Genomic DNA, 20,614 nt, shown 5'->3' on the forward strand with positions numbered 1-20,614 from the left:
TTCAGCAAACAGAAATCTTTTAACATAAAGTTCAGCCCCACAGACCAACAACATATGAAAGCAGAAACCGTTGTCAGTACCGTGCACAACACTCGCAACAGATCAGCTGAGAGCCGGAGTAAAAGCACGTTGAAACAAACCCTAAATCTTTTGTCGACCAGTATTGCGAACTGGTTCCAGTTGATTGCTGATTATTTCAGAGTGGTCGGCTGTCTTTGATGCTGATGTGTGTCAGAAACAGATCAACGCTATTGATGAGATGGAGTGCGCAAAAACCAATCTGATGGGTCTTTTAAAAGCAACAATACCTTGTTGGGCAGTTTTCAAACTGTTCGGTGATTTGTCATCTGATTTGAGAGAAATAAAATGCAAGTCTTTAAACCAACTCTAATTCAAAAGGGAATGTACACATTTGCACTTATGGCCTCACAGCCTTACACCGAATCAATTTTCTAAATGAGAAGAGAACGCAGGTGCTCTTCTCATGCCAAAAACCAAACGTTGCCATGCTCTTGGGGAGTCTTTAAAACGGCTCTCTGTTTTTTGGTAACATCATACATGTACTGGATTATATACTGGAACTACTTCGAGAAACATTAAAACGAAAGAAAAAAGGTAACTAGAAACTATTTTTCAAATGTGGAAACTGTAACATATTGAATAAAATAAAAATCAATTGAACTCTTAAACGGCTGAAAACCCTCGATGTCAACCTAAGCTCTGTTCTACTACTAGTACTTCTACGTGGGGCCGAAAATTTGGCTTATGTCTATTTGATCTAGCCAATTGTCTTATGAACAGCGTGTTCATTCGAGCAAACACTGACCTAAATGTGTTCGGACTGGCTAAAAGCTGACAAACATTGGCTGGTGTGGCCAACACCCTATATTTGGGCAGTCTGATCCCCTTGTCAGTTACTCATCTTTTTCTGGCCAAACCCAATTTTTACTCGCGTACCTCATCCCGTGGAGAAATGTTGTGTTTAATTAAGACCAACCGTAATAGAGATGTATTTTTGCATAGTTGACCAGTTCATTGACAACTATGGCAGTATAAAAACTTTACCGGAAAAATTATTGGAATTTGCAATGTTTCCCAAATGGATGCATCGTGTAGAGAAACGGATTTTGAGCTCACATCTAGGTTACCGAGAACGCTTGAAAACATGTTGAAAATCATGATCTTCATTTCTAACTGTCGATAAAGAGGTGCGATTGACGTTTCAGTAAACAAAAAACAAAAGAAAAAGATGATACCAACAGAAGCAGGTGAATATAAAGTATCAAATCGAAACTAAAACCGTTGATGTCAATCTAAGTTCTGTTCTACTGCTTACTTCTACTTCGGATCAAAAATTTGGCTTATGTCTATTTGATCTAGCCAATTGTCTTTTGAACAGCCTGTTCAGTCGACCAAACACTGACCTAGATTTGTTTGGACTGGCTAAAAACTGACAAAATCTGGCTGGTGTGGCCGACACCCTATATTTGGGCAGTCTGATCCCCCTGTCAGTTACTCATCTTTGTCTGGCCAAACCAGTTTTCACTCGCGTACCTCATCCCGTGGAGAAATGTTTTGCTTAATTATGACCAACCATAACAGAGAACTTTTTGGGCATAGTTGACCAGTTCGTTGACATCTTTGGCAGTATTAGAAAACTTAGTAAGAAACAAGTTTAATAATGTTCCCTATAATTAAACTACTGTTTTAAATCGATTATTTTGAAATGCAACAACACTAGTTGTCGTTTGCCTGTTGCAGTTTACCTAGCACAAACCATTTTTTGACAATATTCAGATAAAGCTTCATTAGGGATTTAATACTTTCAGAGTTTGCAGTCATCAAATATCTAAATTTGCAGTCAACTATTTGATAAATGAGAACTAATAAACATAACTTTTTGGAGAACCCGAATTCAAAAAAGAAAAAAAGAAGCAGTCCAAACCTTTTGCATTTTTTTGAGGAGCAGTTGCGCTCACAAGGATCACGTTCAATATGTGCTTAGTTCACAAGTCGAAAGATTGAAAAATGTTGTACTCATTATACAACTTTTCTGTTGAAACTCCGTTTGATCAGTTTATGTTGCTACACGTCTTGTTCCCGATCCCAATGAGCGCCGAGAGAACCAATATTTGTCTTTAAATCCATTACTTTGAAGATCCGGAGCGTTTCTAACTATCTGGCAAAACAGTGGCGGAGCAAGCAAGAAATGTTTTTATTTCAAATTTTCTATACTGTCGGTTCTTTTTACTATAGATTTCAACATGAGTAATATAGTTTTTTCTACTTCAAACTTCGTTTTTCATTTTTTTGAATTCATTGACAATTGAACTCAAGATTGTTGAAAGACCATTGTACAATTTTGTAAGATGCTTGACTTTTTTTCTCTTGTCGAGAAATGACTATGAATTTTGTTATATTCCAGCCTCTTATTACTGACAGCACATGTTATTGGCAGCCTGTGCCCTATTAGCTTTTTGTTCTGTGATATCAGTTGCCGTGATCAAGGACTATCAGAAGCCTATTCTAGGTTGTTGCACTACTTTACCGAAAGAATTATTGAAATTTGCAAATTGATCCCAAATCGATGGTTTAATCAATAAAAAATTTTTGAAGAAAAGTTCACTTACCGATCAATATTTATTTAATACTTTTTAGATGCTTCCACACCTGTAATTGGGCATTTTCAATATCCCTTTCGCGTGTTGAATAATCCGCACAATGCTTTTATTCTGGCCGCCTTTACTCTGGCCGTTTTTTTGTCTTTTTAATCCGAAATCTGGCCCCCAAACAAAACAAATCTGAAATTGAAAATTACAGCATTGTGTAGAAAAATGGATTTTGGGCTCAAATCTAGATTACTTCAATTAGACTTCTACAACTTAGCTGTCATGTTGAAATCTATGATCTTTGTTTCTAACTGTCAATAAAGCGGGGCGATTGACGTTTTAGAAAACGAAAAACAAAACAAAAAGATGACACAAACAGAAGCAGGTGAAATAAAGTACCAAATCCAAACTATTACCGTTGATGTCAATCTAAGTTCTGTTCTACTGCTACTATTACCTCTACGTCGAATCAAAAATTTGGCGTATGCCTATTTGATATAGCCAACCGTATTATGAACAGCCTGTTCAATCAGGAAAACGCTGACGTAAATTTGCTTGGGTTGGCTAAAAACTGACAAAGTCTGGCTGGTGTGGCCGACATTCTATATTTGGGCAGTCTGATGCCCCTCTCAGTTGGTCAGGTTTGCCTGGCCCAAACTTGTTTTCACTCGCGTATCTCATCCTGTGGAGAAATGTTTTTGTTTGTTGAGAACATTTTTAATAGAGAAAATTTTGTACTTACTTGAGCAGTTCTTTGAAAATTTTGGCCGTATTAGAACGCTTTGCATGAAAAAAGTTAAATTTTGTTCTCGAGAAATAAACTGTTGTTTTAAATCGAATATTTTGAAATGCGACAATATTAGTTGTCGTTTGCCTGTTGCGCTTTACCTAGCTCCAACCAGTTTTTCGACAATTTTTAGAATTACAATCTAATACTTTCAGAGTTTGCAGTCATCGGATACCTACATTTGCAGTCAACTATTTTATGTACGACAACTAAAAAACGTATCTTTTAGGGTAACCCAAAATTCAATTAGAAAAAGTGAAGCCTTCAAATTTTTTGCGTTTCATTTGACGAGCAGTTGCGCTTCCAGAAATCACGTTCATTATGAGTTTACTAAACAAGTCGATGGATTGAAAAATGTTGTACGCATTATATAATTTTTTTGGAACTTTATTTGACAAATTTGTCTTGTTACACGTCATGTTTCCGATTCCAATTAGCGCCGAGAGAATCAACATTTGTTTTTAAATCCATTACTCTGAAGATCCAGAGGGTTTCTAACCTTCTGGCAAAACAGCGGCTAATCAAGCAAGATCTGTTTTATACTATATTTTATACACTGTCGTGACTTTTTTAATGTAAATTTTAACATATGTAATATATTTTTTCTACTTCAGTCCTCGCTGTTCACTTTTTAAGAATTATGGAAAATTTCACTCAAGAATGTTGCAAGAACCTTTTACTTAGTGTAAGATGCCTGAGTTTTTTTCTCTTGTCAAGCATTGACTATGAATTCATTTTATTTTGCAGCTTCTTATTACATTACATAGGGCACATGTTTTTGGCAGCCTGCGCCCTACTACGTTTTTTGTTTTTTGAAATCAGTTGCAGCGATCAAGGGCAATCAAAAGCCATTTCTAGGTAGTTGCACTATTTTGCAGAAGGAATTACTGAAATTTGCAATGGTTCCTAAAACGATGGTTTAATCAATAAAAATCGTTAAAATCTTCAGTTCTTTTACAGGAAAGTTCAATCAATCTTTTTTGGACGCTTTTAAAACTTTATTTGGTGTTTTTCAAATTTCACGTGGCGTTCTAAATAGTCCGCATAGTGCTTTCAGTCTTGCCGTCATGTTATTTGGTCTTTTTAGTCTTAAACCTGGCTCCCAAACAAAACAAATCTGCATGAGATTGAAAATTATAGCATCATGTAGCAAAATGGTTTTTTTGGCTCAAATCTAGATTACCGAGAACCCTTGAAGTCCAACCGACTTCTTCAACTAGGCTTCAAGTTGAAATTCATGATCTTCATTTCTAACTGTCAATAAAGCGGGCGGGGGTTATGAGATCAATGACTTTAGAAAACAAAAAAATAACAAAACAAAAACATGACATAAACAGAAGCAGGTGAATATAAACCACCAAAATTCAGACTAAACAGAACCGACAATAACCCTCTCAGACAAACGGAACTCATCTTCAACTACATATCTAGGACTTACACTGACTTTGGACAGTTTTTGAACAAAACAACTGTGAAGAACATATACTGAATTTTCTTTGAGAAACATTACAACGAAAGGAAAAATGTAACTCAAAACTAATTTTCAGATGTCTAAACTGTAAACTACTGCATAAATTAAAATTCAATTTAATTGTAAAACGGTGAAAAGCGTTGATGTCGAACTATATTCTCTTCTACTACTAAAACAACTACTACCACTAACTCGGGTCGAAATTTTGGCTTATATCTATTTGATCTAGCCAATTGTCTTAAGAGCAGCCTGTTCAATCGGGGAAACACTTCCTTATGTTCGGGTGGGCTGGCTAGAGATTGACAAAGTCTGTCTGGTGTGGCCTGCACCTAATATTTGGTCAGTCTGCTCCCTCTGTCAGTTACTCGAGTTTTTCTGGCCCAAGTCTGTCTTCACTCGCGTACCCCATCCTGCGAACAAGGTTTGTTTAATAGGATCACCCATTATAGGAAAATTGTTTGCATATTTGACCAGTTCCTTGACAAGTTTGGCTGTATTAGGGCGCTTAGTAAGAAACTAGTTATATTTTGTTCACTCTCAGATCATATCCATTTTTTTGAAATTTAAAAACGTTTATTACCAGTATGCATAGCTCCGACCTTTTTTAAAAAACTTTTTCAGATTAGGGTTCATTAACAATTTAGTACTCAGTTATCAAATTTCTACCTTTGCAGTCATTAAATTTCTATCTTTGCATTCGACTAGTTTTTAAATGAGAGCTAATGAACATAACATTTGAAAAACCTGAACTCAAAATAGAAAAATGAAGTTCTCCCAAACTTTTGCATTTTAATTGAGGAGCAGTTCCGTTTACCAGGATCAACCTCATAATGAGTTTACTAGATAAGTCAAACAATTGATATGTGTTCTGTTCATTATAGGAAATTTCTCTTGAAGTTTTCTTTCACCAATTTTAACTTGTTGCACGTCATGATCCCGTTTCCAATGAGCACGCAAAGAGTCAATACTTGTCCCTATAATCCATTCTCTTAAGATCTTGACTGTTTCTAACCCTAAGGCACAACAGCGGCAACTCTAGCAAGATCTGGTTTTTTGTATTTTTTTCTATACACAAACTCCTGTCTTTTTTAGATAAAGATTTAACATATAAATAAATTATATTTCTTTCTACATCAAACTTTGCTTTTCTTTTTTGTTAGTTCATAAAAAAATTCCACTAAGGAATTACTCAAGATCGTCGTACACGAGTGTAAGATGCTTGACTTCTTTTTTGTCGAGTAATGACTCCAAATTTTTTAAATTGCCCTGCTTCTTATTACAGAAAACGCATGTAATTGGCAGCATAGCTGTGCCATACTGCGTTTTTTGTTCTGTGACAAAAATTACAACAATCAGTTGCAATCAATGCCATTTCTGACTTATCGCACTACTTTAGCCAAGGAGTTTTTGAAATTCGTAATGATCTTTAAAGCTTCGGTTTAATTTAGAGTCAATAATCGTCTTAAAATCCAGTACTCTTTAAGAATTTGACTGTATTTATGCCTACAGCGGCAACTCTAGCGAGATTCGGTGTCTGTTAATCTTTTTTTCTATTTACAAAGATCTGTCTTTTTATAAGATAAATTTTGACATATACAATAATAATAATATATTATAATTCTTCCTACATCAAACTTTGCTTATATTTATTTTTAGTTCATCAACAATTCCACTCCAAAATTCTTCAAGATCATCGTACATAAGTACAACACTGACTATGTCTTTTTTGTCGAGTAATGACTACAACCTATTTAATTTTCCCAGCTACTTATTACAGACAACCCAGCTTCTTATTACAGGCAACACATGTTATTGGCAGCGTTACTTTTTTGCACTGATGCAAACACAGCAAAAAATTTGACCTTTTCCTTCAAATATAAAGAAAAAATCAAATGTCTATCACAAACTCTAACAATATTCAACTAGAAAGCCACGAGCATTTCAAGCTAAATCAACAAACTGATCCTTCATTACCATCCCTAACGGAATGGGTTCAACTGAAAAAGGAAACTTCATACAAATTATATCTTGACTTGCATCAAAGATTACAAAAAGACTTCTCCAACTTAGGCTTCATGTTGAAATTCATGATCTTTTATTCTTTCTGTCGATAAAGCGGGGGGTCATAATTTCAGTAAGACTTTAGAAAACAATATAAAACAAAAACAAAAACATAATATAAACAGAAGCAGTTGAATATAAACCACCAAAATCCAAACTAAAGAGAACTGAAAATAACCCTCTCAGATTAACGGAACTGCTCTCAAAGGATACATCAAAGATTACAAAAAAGAGAAATTGATTGAAAATGCTCCTTACTTATCAGTGACAACTGCAGGACAAAACATTGGAACAGTCATCCACTGAAGGGGAGTGCACAACCAACCATGAATCAAAATCTCAAAAAAACAGGTTTTTTTCAGGGAAGGTGAGAGATTTTTAGTTAAACCCCCCAAACAAAAACAATCAAATTTGGTTCTTGATAGCAGCATCTATGATAAATTAGAAAGTGATGCAACAATACCACTGGACACAGCTATCCATGCATACCGTGGGTCAACCACCAAAGAAAAAATAAAAGTTGTCGAAGGCAAAAAACTTAAAGCTTGATTCACGGTGGATTGTGCCTTCGCTTCATCCCTTGTATTGGATGAGTGCTCCAGTGTTTTCTCCTGCAGTTGTCGCTGATAAGTAACAAACACTGTTACTCATCTAGACGAATCAAACACTTTTTTAAAATTACGAAAAAGCTTTAATGATATATTAGATGACCTGTTCAGCCTCTAAAAGACAACTTCGAACCTGATGTGTTTGTAGTCTTGGAGGTTATATCGTTCAACGAAACCGACTACAATAGAGCACAAAACGAATTAATTAATGAGGTTAATGCTGCATTTAAAGAAAGATTGGAATTTCTTGGTGAAAATTTTGTATTTCTCAAGATGAAAGAACTAATACGCTCAATTCCGTCCTTCAACCCATCGATCAACCATTATAATATCCTCTATCATGACAATGTACATTTGAATTTCAATCATGGCCTTTCCTTAATAATTATCTTCTAATGTTTTTACTTCAGACATCTACTGGCATTTGTGATACTAATAAATTCACCAACAGGAGCTATAAAATGAATAATTGATTCCAAAAATGCGAGGAGCAGTACTGGCCTAATACCAGTAGAAACCCTAACGTTAACTTAAATAATCTCTACTGTTGCCAACTATGTTAGTACTGATGAATTTATAAACCTAATCAATTGTAATTTCTGTTGTGGTGACTGAATTGGGTCTGAAGTGTTGGATAAACTTAATGTTTTCTAACACGATATGTTTAATTATTTTAGGAAAAATGTTGTTGAGTTCTCAAGTGACTTCCTCTTTTCCCAGGTCACTTAACTCAATAGCAATTCGTACCAGATTTGGTAGGAGATAAAGTCAAGGAGCAAGAATTAATCTTTGATATCACTAGGATTTTCTGTCAAAAACTTTTTTTTTGGTTATACATTAATAGTATCTGGCTAATTGTTTTGAGGTCAGGATTTTTTGAAACCAAGCCTGGGCCAATTAAATCAATCGAGGACATATTCCTTGGTTGCCAAATTTAATCAGACAATTTAAAATTTCTTCATTGAAATTTACGGAGCTTAACAAGAAAACAACTTAATTTAAAACGCCTAATGAGTGATGTTAATGCTAATTGCATTTATGGTCTATCCGAAAGATGGCTAGATACAAATATGGACACTGACTTGATGAGCCCGAAAAAAAACTGTCTTGTTTTTCGCTGTGATCAGGTGAGTTCAAAGGGGGGAGGTGTATTGTTAATTGCTCCTAGGAAGTTTAACCCAAAACTACGCGTTAATCTAGCCTTGAAAAGTACTCTTTTTGATAATCAGTGGATCAAAATAACTTGTCCAAATAAATATTTCATGTAATTCAAAAAAAACGTCATTACGAAGAATTTCTATTGTAGTCTGCTAGATGAATTGATAGAGCAATTACTGATAAAAAACAATAATTATGATGGGAGACTATAATATCAATTATTTGGACAACAAATAAAATCAGAATTTAGAAACAATAATTCAACCGTATGATCTAAATGTGACTAATAAGTATCAGGCAACTAGAATTGAGGATGAATCGAACTCACTTATAAATTTCATTATTATTGAGGAAAACGAACCCCTTCTTTATTGTGAAATTTTTGACTCACCAATACAAACAGATCATTTTGCTTAATTAATTGTTCATGCCCAAACATTTAGCAAGAACAAAGTAACTAAAAAACAAATTTATGATAAACCGAATTACAGCACAATAAATATTAAAAGTTCTATCAAGTAATTAAATTGGGAAACAATTTTCAGTTTTGCAGTTCCAAGTGAAATGCTAGGTTCATTTGAGCAAAAACTTGTACAGCAAATAGTCCATCGTGCGCTACTCAAGACAATTTTTTTAAGAAACCACAAATCACAGTTTTCCGTTGCAAGTCGATTTATTTCAAAAAACACACGTAGCAAAAAACTACTTAGAGAGCAATACCTCAATTCAGAGTTTCTACACGAATTTTTCAAATTAAAAGCCGAAGTGTGCGCTGGCTATGAAAAAGATTTTGAGAAATTTCATAATCTGCTAATTGAAAGCTCAACCTCAGAACGCAAGAAATGAAATTGATCAATGAATAAGAAACTCCGTGAAAACGACATCTACGGTATACTCTTTTAAAAACTCTTTCAATGAAATTATTACAAAAAGAAACTAAAATAGCCAACCTACTTTATTTAAAACTCAGTACGTTAGGAAATTTTTTTAAAAGTAGGAACTATACTGTCGATCTGCCTATGGTGAGTAAAAAAACACCTTTCCTTTAAGTTTGTTACTAAAATTGAATGTATTAAAGCGCTTTTTGCTCTTGGAAAGTATAAGCCGATGGTTGCTTCTACCATTCCCTCATGGGCATTGCAAGATGCAGCTAGTCAACCAGCTGCGCCTATATTTTTTCTATTGAATGAATTTATGAAAAGAAAAATTCCCTGGCTGAACTTAAAGAAGCCAACATCACTCTACGTTTTAAAAAAGGAAAACTTGATGTTCCTATAAACTATGAACCAATTTCATTAACACCAGCATTAGCAAAAGTTTTGAACCTCTTATTAAACAGCAAAATGATGAATATGTTCATAAGAATGGCTTGCTTTCTAAAACACATTTTGGTTTCAAAAAAAATTTTCCACAACAGATGCGCTTGGTTATTGAACAGAAAAATTCAATGCAACAAAATCGAGAAAAGAAATTACTGCAGCGGAATTTTTAGATCTATCAAAAGCTTTTGACTCCATTAATCACGAGCACATTAAACAAAAGCGTTCCACTTTTGAATTTTCAATACCTGATCAAAATCTAATTAGGAGCTATCTTTCAAACAGAACACAAAGATTCATAATCAATAATGTTGAACCAGATTGGGTTGAAAAGGCTCAAGAAGTTCCAAAGGAAACAGTTTTAGGTCCTCTCTTGTTCAATCTATATGTTAATGATATCAACAATTGTTTGTCATGTGAAGCAGTACCATACGCAGATGACACAGTCCTATTAAGCTCTCAATATGAAGTTCTCAAATGCAAAGATTTGCCTAAGAAAACGTTAATAAATGTAAACAATTTATTAAATTACATCACATCAAGATTAATCAGGATAAAACAGAGTTTTTTATTTTCGGTAGCTATATTCCTCAAGACGAAACAACATTAAAAATTGGAGACGAATTGATAACATCGAAAGCAGGAATCAAATGTCTCCGTTTTCATATTGACAATTAACACAAATATCAAAAACAAGTAAAAATTCTTTTGTCAAAAATGGCTCAGGGCATTAAATGCCTCTATGCACTAAGGAACGTATTTCCCACTGTATAGAAAAAACTATTTTGAACTCTTTTATTCTCAGTCATGTTCAATATTCTTCTATATTACTTGCAGCTATCAATAAAAATCTCAAAGAAACTCTAGAAAAGCAGTAGAATTGGGCCATCAAAGCTTGTTTTCAAAGACAAAAGTTTGCCTCGTCCTAAGATATGAAAATGAATATTGGTATACTATCTATTTAGCTGCTTTTTGGTTGCAGGGTTGCCACTTACTGTCATAGCATCATGAATAAAAAGAAGCATGCTTTCTCAAGTTCAGCTTTGAATTTAGCAGCTGCAAGTTTTAATATAAACGTGCGAGCTCAGAAAATTTTTACTGAGACAATTTCAGTGCATGAAAAAAAAAGTGTTATTAAAAGAGGTATTCTGCAGCACAATTCTATTGCAACAAATAATCTGTCAATATTATGCAGTCTTATGAAGAAGAAATATACGCAGTTTTTCCTTAATGAAAAGAAGAAGGACCCGATGAAAACCCAACATGGTTCAATTAATTGGAAACATTTTAAGTTAAATTAAATTTCTTTGTTTTATATTGAATTTACGTTACTGTCGTCCCTCCCCGCCAATACAAGTGATTTCTGCATTCTGTCGAAATTTTTATTATTATAAATTATTAGTTTTCTGTGTTTATAATTATCAAGTTTCTAACCTGTAAATTTTGACTGAAATTGACAACAATTTACAGATATTAGGAGAAATAGTGTTCCTTTTTTACTGTGTCCTACGTTTTTTTTGTTCCATGACATCAGTTGCAACAATCAACTGCTATCAACCGCATTTCTATCTTATCGCACTACTTTACCGAAGGAACTTTGGAAAGTCGTACTGGTCCCTAAATCTTCGTTTTAACTTTAAAAAACTTTAAAAGTCCTTTACTTCTCATTCTGAAAATTGAAGCCAATGAATAATTTTTATTGGATAGTTCGACATGTCTGGCCAATAATCCATCCCGGGCCGAGGAATTTGGCCAAAATTATGTAAGATCAGCGGCAACTGGCGTTGATAAGTCGGAAAATTCACCGCAGTTTTCTTACATAATTTTGCGTTGAATGCGTTGAATTTAAAGACAAAAATTCAACGCATCCAGTGCAAATTTATGTAAGAAATGGTGGTGAATTTTCCAACTTGTCAACGCTAGTTGCCGCTGATCTTACATATTTAGCGTTGAATTTAGCGTTGATCTTACATATTTAGCGTTGAATTTAGCGTAGATCCTACATATTTATGCGTTGAATTTAGCGTTGATCTTACAGAAAATCAACGCGTAGAACTCTGGGTATGGGACTCGAACTACTGACCTCCTGTTTACTTGTCGCCTCTTCTACCATTGCGCCACCGTACCTTGGTTTCCATAAGAGCCGCAATCCTTATAAAGTGTAGATCTTACATATTTTGCGTTGAATTTAGCGTAGATCTTACAAATTTTGCGTTGATTTTAGCGTAGACCTTTTATATTTTGCATTGAATTTAGCGTAGAACTTGCATATATTTCGTTGAATTTAGCCTAGATCTTACATATTTTTCATTGAATTTAGCCTAGATCTTACATAATTTCAACGTATTCAACGCTTTTATCGTGTGAGAAGAACTGAGAAAAATTTAAAATTTTTTTAAATTTTGAAAAAAAATTGATTTCCTAAAATGGTCTGAAATTGTTTTTGCACCGTAAGAGAGCAAACTGTTATTTTTTGCTGACTTCATTTTTCTCAGTTGTGCAGTATAGGGGTCGAAACAGTAAAAAATATTAATTTTTCGAAAAAAAAACTTGAAAAGCTTTTGAAATCATAAAATGGTCTGAAATGGAATTCAAAAAAATCAACCTTAAATTTGTAAGATCCAAGCCAAAATTCTACGCAAGGTATGTAAGATTGGTGTTGAAAGCGTTGAATTCATGTAAGATCTACGCTTAATTCAACGCTAATTGTGTAAGATCTACGCTACAATTCAACGCTAAATTTGTAAGATCTACGCCAAAATTCAACGCAAAATATGTAAGATTGGCGTTGAAAATATGTAAGATCTACGCTAAACTCAACGCTAAATATGTAAGATCTACGCAAAAGTTCAACGCTAAATATGTAAGATCTACGCCAAAATTCAACGCAAAATTATGTAAGATTGGCGTTGAATGCGTTGAATTTATGTAAGATCTACGCTCAAGCGTAGATCTTATATATATTCAACGCATTCAACGCCAATCTTACATAATTTTGCGTTTTTTAGCGTTGACACCTCGGCCCAGGATACAACGGTCTTTTTTGTCTGTTCAATACCCCACCGTTGCGCTAAAAGTATGGCTTAGGTGTCTTTGACCTAGCCATTTGTCTTAAGAATAGTCTGTTAACTCTAGCGAACACTGACTTAAGTTTGTTTGGTCCGGGCCATGGTTGTCAAAGTCTGACTGGTGTGGCCAATACCCAATTAACGGCCAGTCTGGTCCCCCTGTTCGTTACTCAATTATGTCTGGCTAATACCCTCAGTCGCGGACCTCATCCTGGGAACAAATTTTGTGCAAAATTTAACCAATTCATCGTTGGCTGTATTATAACTCTTCGTGAGACATAAGTTAACTGATGTTTGGCGGTACATGTCTAATGTTTTAAAATGTGGCAACGTTAGTTATCAATGTGGTTAGCGGCTATCACCAACGTTTCTTTTTTACTCCGGTCATGTTTTATTATCAAATTTAAACGCTCAGAGCTTGCAGTCAACAATTTCCTACATTTGTACTCAACTATTTCATACATGAGAACCAATAACGATAACATTTGGAGACCCGGAACTCAAATCAGAAAACAAGAAGCACCCGAAAACTTCAATTGAGGTGTAGTTACAGTAACCTGGAGCACGTTCAGTATTTATGACTATTGTAGTCAAACAATTGAAAAATTTTCTTCTTGAATTTTTGTTAGACCAATTTTTAATTGTTACACGTCATGGTTTGGCTCGTTTCCAATGAGCACCGACAGATTGAAATCCAGTACTCTCAAAATCCTTGGGTCGTTCGAAAAATTTTAGCACGCACCTATCGATTGAAACGACACAACGAGGAAAACAACACAAACATCTTTGTGAATCGCTCCCTGTCGAAAGAAGAGCAACAGAAGAAAAAAGATTGTCTCACAAAAAGGTGGAAACTGATCTCCGAAGAGAATTACGACAAGACAAAATTCAGAATTATAAATCTAAAGTTCAACGGTAACGAAATCTCGACAAAAAACGATTCCCACGGCTATGACTAAATATTCTAAAGTCAGACAATATAACATTCCTCGCATTTAACAATCGGAGCCTATTGAGTCGTGAGAGAAGGACTACATTTGCTAACCACATAAATCTACTTCTCACTCACTTTCTTTATGATTACAGAAACTTGGCTTTACAGCAATATTCTAGACGGAACTATTTCTACCAAGCTTCACAACTTAGCGATCAGGAAGAAACCCCAGTCACGGGAAATCAAAACATGGAGGTGTTTTGATTGGCGTACGTTCTGATCTGGTATCAGAACAAATTTTTTGGATGGTATACCTGCAGGTATGCTCGTAGCTTGTATAGTCACAATGGGAGAACACCGTGTTCTTTTAGTCTGCTTATACCATCCGCCCAATGATAGCCCTTATTTCATGGCACACTCCCCTTTGAATATTTTGTTTGAAGACGTTCTCAAATATTCATCTCAGGTTACTTCTATTATTATCTATGGTGACTTCAATTTAGCTGACATTGATTGGAAAGTCTACTCCTCCGCTACTCCAGACAACCAAGCTTTTATTGACCTCATGATGGATAACGATTTGATACAGATAATCGACTTTCCTACTGCAGCATCGGGTATCCTAGATCTTATTTTTATCAGCAAAGACCTCTATGTATCCTCCTGCAAAGTCGGTGATGGATCGATTAACTTGCTCTCTAATCATTTCAGTATTTAAACTCAACTATCAATTCCCAATTTTGTCATTATACATGCGACCTGGAAAACCAAATGCTAGCTTTAGTTATTGCAACGCCGATTTTGTTAAACTCAATGCCCTCATAGTAACTAAACCATTCTCAGGAATTTGTTGGAGCAAAGTAAATGTTCTAATTGAACACTGGTATAATTCGATAAGATTAGTCATATTCCAGACAGTTCCACGGAGAAAAAGGCACAGATCTCAATTATCACCGTGGGTAATCTAAACTACTTCGAATCTGATCAAAAAACTTTATACTGTAAAACGTAATCAGCCTGGTAACTACGAGAAGATTAAATTGATGCAAAGATCTTGCCAACCAATTGTCGAACAAGATCGTGCTACTTTTGAAAGTCGGCTAGCAAATACAATATCTGCAAGCAAGCTTTTCAAGTACTTTCGAACTTTCGAGTCAACATGTATTCCTGCTTCTGTCTCTTATATAAATGAAATTGCCACTGATTCGAAGTCGCTATTTTGTTGCTGTTTGTTCTCCAAATTCTTCGCATCTACATTTATTGTATCTAGCGATTTTGTACTTGTGGAGGAGGTCGAAGTTGAAAACCCGTTGCTTGATTTCGACGTATCTCAAAGTAAAATTCGTTGTATATGTGAAAATCTTGATGCTACGAAAGCTGTGGGCCCAGACGGGATACCTCCAATCAATTTTAAAACGCGTGCTAAAACTATCAGCAAGTCCATGGCATCAGTGTTCTACAAAATAAAGCAAACGGGTGTTTTTCCTGTATGCTGGAAAAACTCTATTGTCAGTCCAACTTTTAAAAAAGGTTCTAAGGCGAATGTCCAAAACTACAGGCAAATATCACTCCTTTATTATCTCGAAAATTTTCGACCGAACTTTGTTTGATTCTCTTTATTGATACGCATCACCCTATTTCAGTGATTCTCAATGCGGATTCCGGAAGCAACGCTCTTGTATCACTCAACTACTAATATACCTTGAAAAAATCTACAATTCTCTAGATTCTGACGACGACATTCACGTCATTTACGCTGACTACGAAAAAGTTTTCGACAATGTCGATCATGGGATTTTGTTACAAAAACTATATAAAATTGGGATTCGTGGCAGAGTTTTTAAATTGCTGCAATCATACTTAGCGAACAGAACTCAACGTGTGCGAATTACCGGAACCTTTTCCGAAGAAATTCCAGTTACCAGTGGGGTCCCACAAGGCTCAATCCTCGTCAGCCTTCTCCTTCTTCTTTATATAAATGATTTGCCTCTCAACTGCAAGAATTGCCAGCCCCTGCTCTGCGCCGACGATGCGAAATTCATCTCAATCAACAGCTCCTCATTGCTCTTTCAGCTGGACTTATCATGAATTAAAAAGTGGAGTGATCATAACAAACTACCACCTAACGTTAAGAAATGCACCTATCTTGACTTCGGCAATACCACCAAGGCGTTTTTCTTTTCAAGCAACGAGATACAAAAACATATTGTGCAAAATGACTTGGGCTTGTTGATATCCCGAGATCTTAAATGGGCTGATCACATTAGAGCAGCATGTAATAAATCGATAGGTGTTTTATGCCTCTTGAAAAGGAGCTCGCCCCTTCTATAGTGATCCATAATGTATGACATGCTCATAAATTACATATTAAGCGCATAATTCGAAATTTTCATAAACAAAAAGGAGAACAAAAAGAGATGGTTACTAATAGTAAACCGGATTTTAACAATATAGAGAAAGCATCATAAATAATGATGGGAATCATCATAGAATTTAATCTTGACGGGACACGTCAAGGAATGTTTGTTCATGATGGGATTCGTCAAAGCAGGTAAACCTGTTATCTGTTAATTTAACTAACAGGGACCCATGCGGTAGAAAATAAATATGAGAAAATCCCACGGAGATTAACGAAAATGGGTAAAAATAACCTAAGATTAATTAACCATTGATAGGACTGAAACCAAAGAACATATTCAAACCTAAACCTTACACAGTCGAGCTGCCTCTCTTTAATTGCTTTACATCTCTCATCTTCACAAATCTTCTAATATTTACAAGCAATTGATCTAATTTTATATTAAACTGATTGAACTTTTACATTTGCTCCATTAAATTCAAGTCTGAAACTTGGAAAATTTTCCTCAGTAACTCCGAGGTTTAAAGTGCTTAGGAATAACATCCAACCCAAACCGTAACCGTTGACAGTGCACGGATATTACACTGGCGACAGAGATGGGATTACACTGGCCTCCTGGTGACAAGCCGCAATTAGCTTTGTTGAGTTAAATGAGATGCAACACAGAATCGAGGAACAACAAAAGAAGATTGACAACAGCGAAATGCTGGGAACAGCCGGGGCTCGGCTCGAAGAGGAGCTCCGGCAGTTAAAACTTGAAAGTCAAAGATTAGGTGATCAATTGCTGGAGACCCAACGGCAACTTGAATACGCTGGGAATCAGCGGGAGTCCTGCAGGTGGAAACATTGAAGAAAGAGTTGGAGGAGGTTACAAATGTAGCCGAAACAAAAACAAGGGAATGTATCGCTCTGGTGGACGAGCGGGAGTGCTTAGCTCGGGAGTTGGAGAATGACGAGATAGACAATAGAAAGCTGAGGGGTAGAGTAAAAACAGAGCAAACCTCAAAGAAGGTCATACAGAGGAGGCTGGAGGCGATCAATGCGCAGAGCCCGTTCAGTCGACCTCCAAACTTTTATGAACTTATATTCCTGCCACAGGGGGCCACAACCAGTACTATCCAGAAACATTTCAAAACGTTAGCAATGCCTTGTCATCCGGACAAGGGTGGTCGTGTGGACATGATCAAAATCATTCTTCAAGCAAAGAAAATTATGGAAGACGAAGAGGCCCGTAATATCTATGACAAGTACGGCATTGAAAAAGCACAAGAATATATGAACTCGAAAATAGACATTTGAAACTCTTGCTTTGTGAGTGAGTGGAACACTCACATTTTTCTAAGAGGGAGGCAGTATAGTGAACCATAATGTATGACATGCTCATAAATTACATATTAAGCGTATAATTCGAAATTTTCATAAACAAAAAGGAGAACAAAAAGAGATGGTTACTAATAGTAAACCGGATTTTAACAATATAGAGAAAGCATCATAAATAATGATGGGAATCATCATAGAATTTAATCTTGACGGGACACGTCAAGGAATGTTTGTTCATGACGGGATTCGTCAAAGCAGGTAAACCTGTTATCTGTTAGTTTAACTAACAGGGACCCATGCGGTAGAAAATAACTATGAGAAAGTCCCACGGAGATTAACGAAAATGGGTAAAAATAACCTAAGATTAATTAACCATTGATAGGACTGAAACCAAAGAACTTATTCAAACCTAAACCTTACACAATCGAGCTGCCTCTCTTAAATTGCTTTACATCTCTCATCTTCACAAATCTTCTAATATTTACAAGCAATTGATCTAATTTTGTATTAAACTGATTGAACTTTTACATTTGCTCCATTAAATTCAAGTCTGAAACTTGGAAAATTTTCCTCAGTAACTCCGAGGTTTAAAGTGCTTAGGAATAACATCCAACCCAAACCGTAACCGTTGACAGTGCACGGATATTACACTTCTTACCATGTCTGTTAAATTGAATCTTTTCAAATCCATGATTATTCCTGTTCTTATTTACGGCAGTAGTTGCTGGTATGCCAATATCGACAATTTGAAATCATTAGAAAAAGTCCAGAAACGGGCTCTTAAATGGGTTTGCTCGGACCGAAACAGTACTTACAAAGAGCTCCTGTTAATAGCTGGAATACTTCCCCTGTGATTATACATGCAATTACAAGATCTGGTCACTCTATCCAAATGTATGACGGGATATTTTGATATCGATTTTAATCCATACCTTTGTTTGAGGAATTGCACTCGTGACATCCGATCTTCACACGACGTTAGATTTGACCACTGCAAACCACGTAAAAGCCAAAGCGAGCAGAGCTTTTTCCGTACCGGTGCCCTTATCGACAGACTGCCAGCAACGATCGACATCAATAACCCCACTGGCCTAAAACAACGACTACTACGTGTTCTCTGGACTTCTTCAATGCAAATTACAACGAACTTGTCAGTGCGATGTGGAGAGTGTAATTTGCCATCATTCACCATCACGAAAGTAAAAGGGAGACGATCCCCGTGCCAGCAGATGAAGATATCTCCTGGCCGAATCCCAATTACTACTACTACTACTACTACTGTTTCTAACCTTGCGGCACAACAATGGCGACTCTAGTAATGGGAAGAGCTCTTATTTTTTATTTGAGCTCTTATTTTTACTTTAATGGTTTCTTCTGAGAATATAACGTAAGCTATAAAAAATGCGGATCTATTCTGTTACCCCCAGTGTTTTCTACGCCCCCAGTTACAAATTATATGTTGTTATATAGCACGTTACTAAAAAATAGCACTTGCACATGGGGTGTAAAAGATAAAGCCTTCTGAGCTGGGGAGGGGGCAAACAGCATAGATCCAAAAATGCTATGGTTTCGTCTCTTTAGGAAAATTTGATTGAGTCTGGCTAATTTCATTTATTTTGGCGTTGCCTATTTCACCCATGCTTTTTTCAAGCAAAATATTAAAAGGTTGAGTAACTGCTATCAATTTCATTAGTTTTGGCGTTGCCAATTTCACCCATGCTTTTTTCAAACAAAATATTAAAAGTGTTGATTTAATGCTCTTGTAACGTCAAACGTTTGTATGCACAGACAATATTTTGTCTGTGCATACATAAACCTTAAAATACAACCAAATCCACTCGTAACAAAATGGTTGCGCAGTACCAGAAAAAAGCGAAAAGTGCACGCTGAGTTTCCCGGATGTCTCCTTATCAAAAGAGAGTGGTCATCCATCGCAAAATTCTTTGCTGCATCGCTATTTCAGTTGATATCAAGATTTGAAGAAATGTTTACAAAAATTTAGAATTTTGGAGAGGCTTCCGAATCGTAAAATATAAAGCAAAATCAGTGTTTAAGATGCATTTGATGTAACGTAGAGCCGACTGAGGAAATGTGACAAAGATATCCTCCATTGAGCACATAGGTAGTAGCAATCGATAGGTTGTAATAAACTACAATAAATTATGCAACCAAATGAGCGCTTCAATTTCTGCCCGACAAGAAAACGGATAGCCAAGCTCGAATGTCGGCCTGTAACCATGCTACTACATTTTTCATGCCATGTTATTTTTTCAAAAGTTTGTTTCTGTTGACATTCACTGCTACTGTTTTGTTGATTGAGAAACCCTGTATTAATTCGTTTGGTTACTGAAGAGTTGACGCCCTTAATTTCATGACTCATTTTATTTCACAGATTCCAGGATCATTTCCTGTGATCACGGAGTAGTAAATAAATGATAATGAAGTTACGACTTATTAGTGGCGTCTGTAAATTTGTCTTTAATTCGACTGAATCTTATCAGATAGGTCAAGTGTGGGGGGTGTTTCTTTATTTGCAAGTAACTTTGCGTTATTATATTGATATATACGTGCGTTGTTCTTGGTTCAACTAAATCATTTTGCACCGAAGGTAAGATTTACTATTAAAATATTTTGGTGTTGATATTTTAGTAGTAGATTAAATTTTATTTAGCAGTTGATTTTTTTATTTAGTAGTTGATTAAATTTTCAGAGTAGTTAAATGTTAAGGAATTCAATTCAGCAAAAACAGCTTTGGAGTTTTTCATTGGTATGTTTATTTCTTATACTACTTCCGAAGTAATTTCTCTCGGCCTCAGAATAAACTCTTGGTTATTAATTTTGATAAACAATTTGCGGTTTTACTGTTGCATTAATTTCTCTGCTTAATTCCGTTTCAATATCATAAATTGCAAAATGAACT

At 35.6% G+C, this 20,614-nt stretch overlaps 1 protein-coding gene across 1 annotated transcript in view; it reads left to right on the forward strand.

The window, feature by feature from the left end:
* Positions 1-20,318: 20,318 nt before the first annotated feature.
* LOC142340605 (solute carrier family 41 member 3-like) overlaps positions 20,319-20,614 on the forward strand; it is a 70,229-nt gene continuing 69,933 nt past the window's right edge. The window contains exon 1 of the mRNA XM_075391292.1: positions 20,319-20,461. The gene's annotated coding sequence lies outside the window, so the exon portion shown is untranslated. The remainder of the gene's footprint in view (positions 20,462-20,614) is intronic.

The sequence above is a fragment of the Convolutriloba macropyga genome, chromosome 6, assembly GCF_964194025.1.
Source record: "Convolutriloba macropyga chromosome 6, txConMacr16.3, whole genome shotgun sequence".
NCBI lineage: Eukaryota > Metazoa > Xenacoelomorpha > Acoela > Convolutidae > Convolutriloba > Convolutriloba macropyga.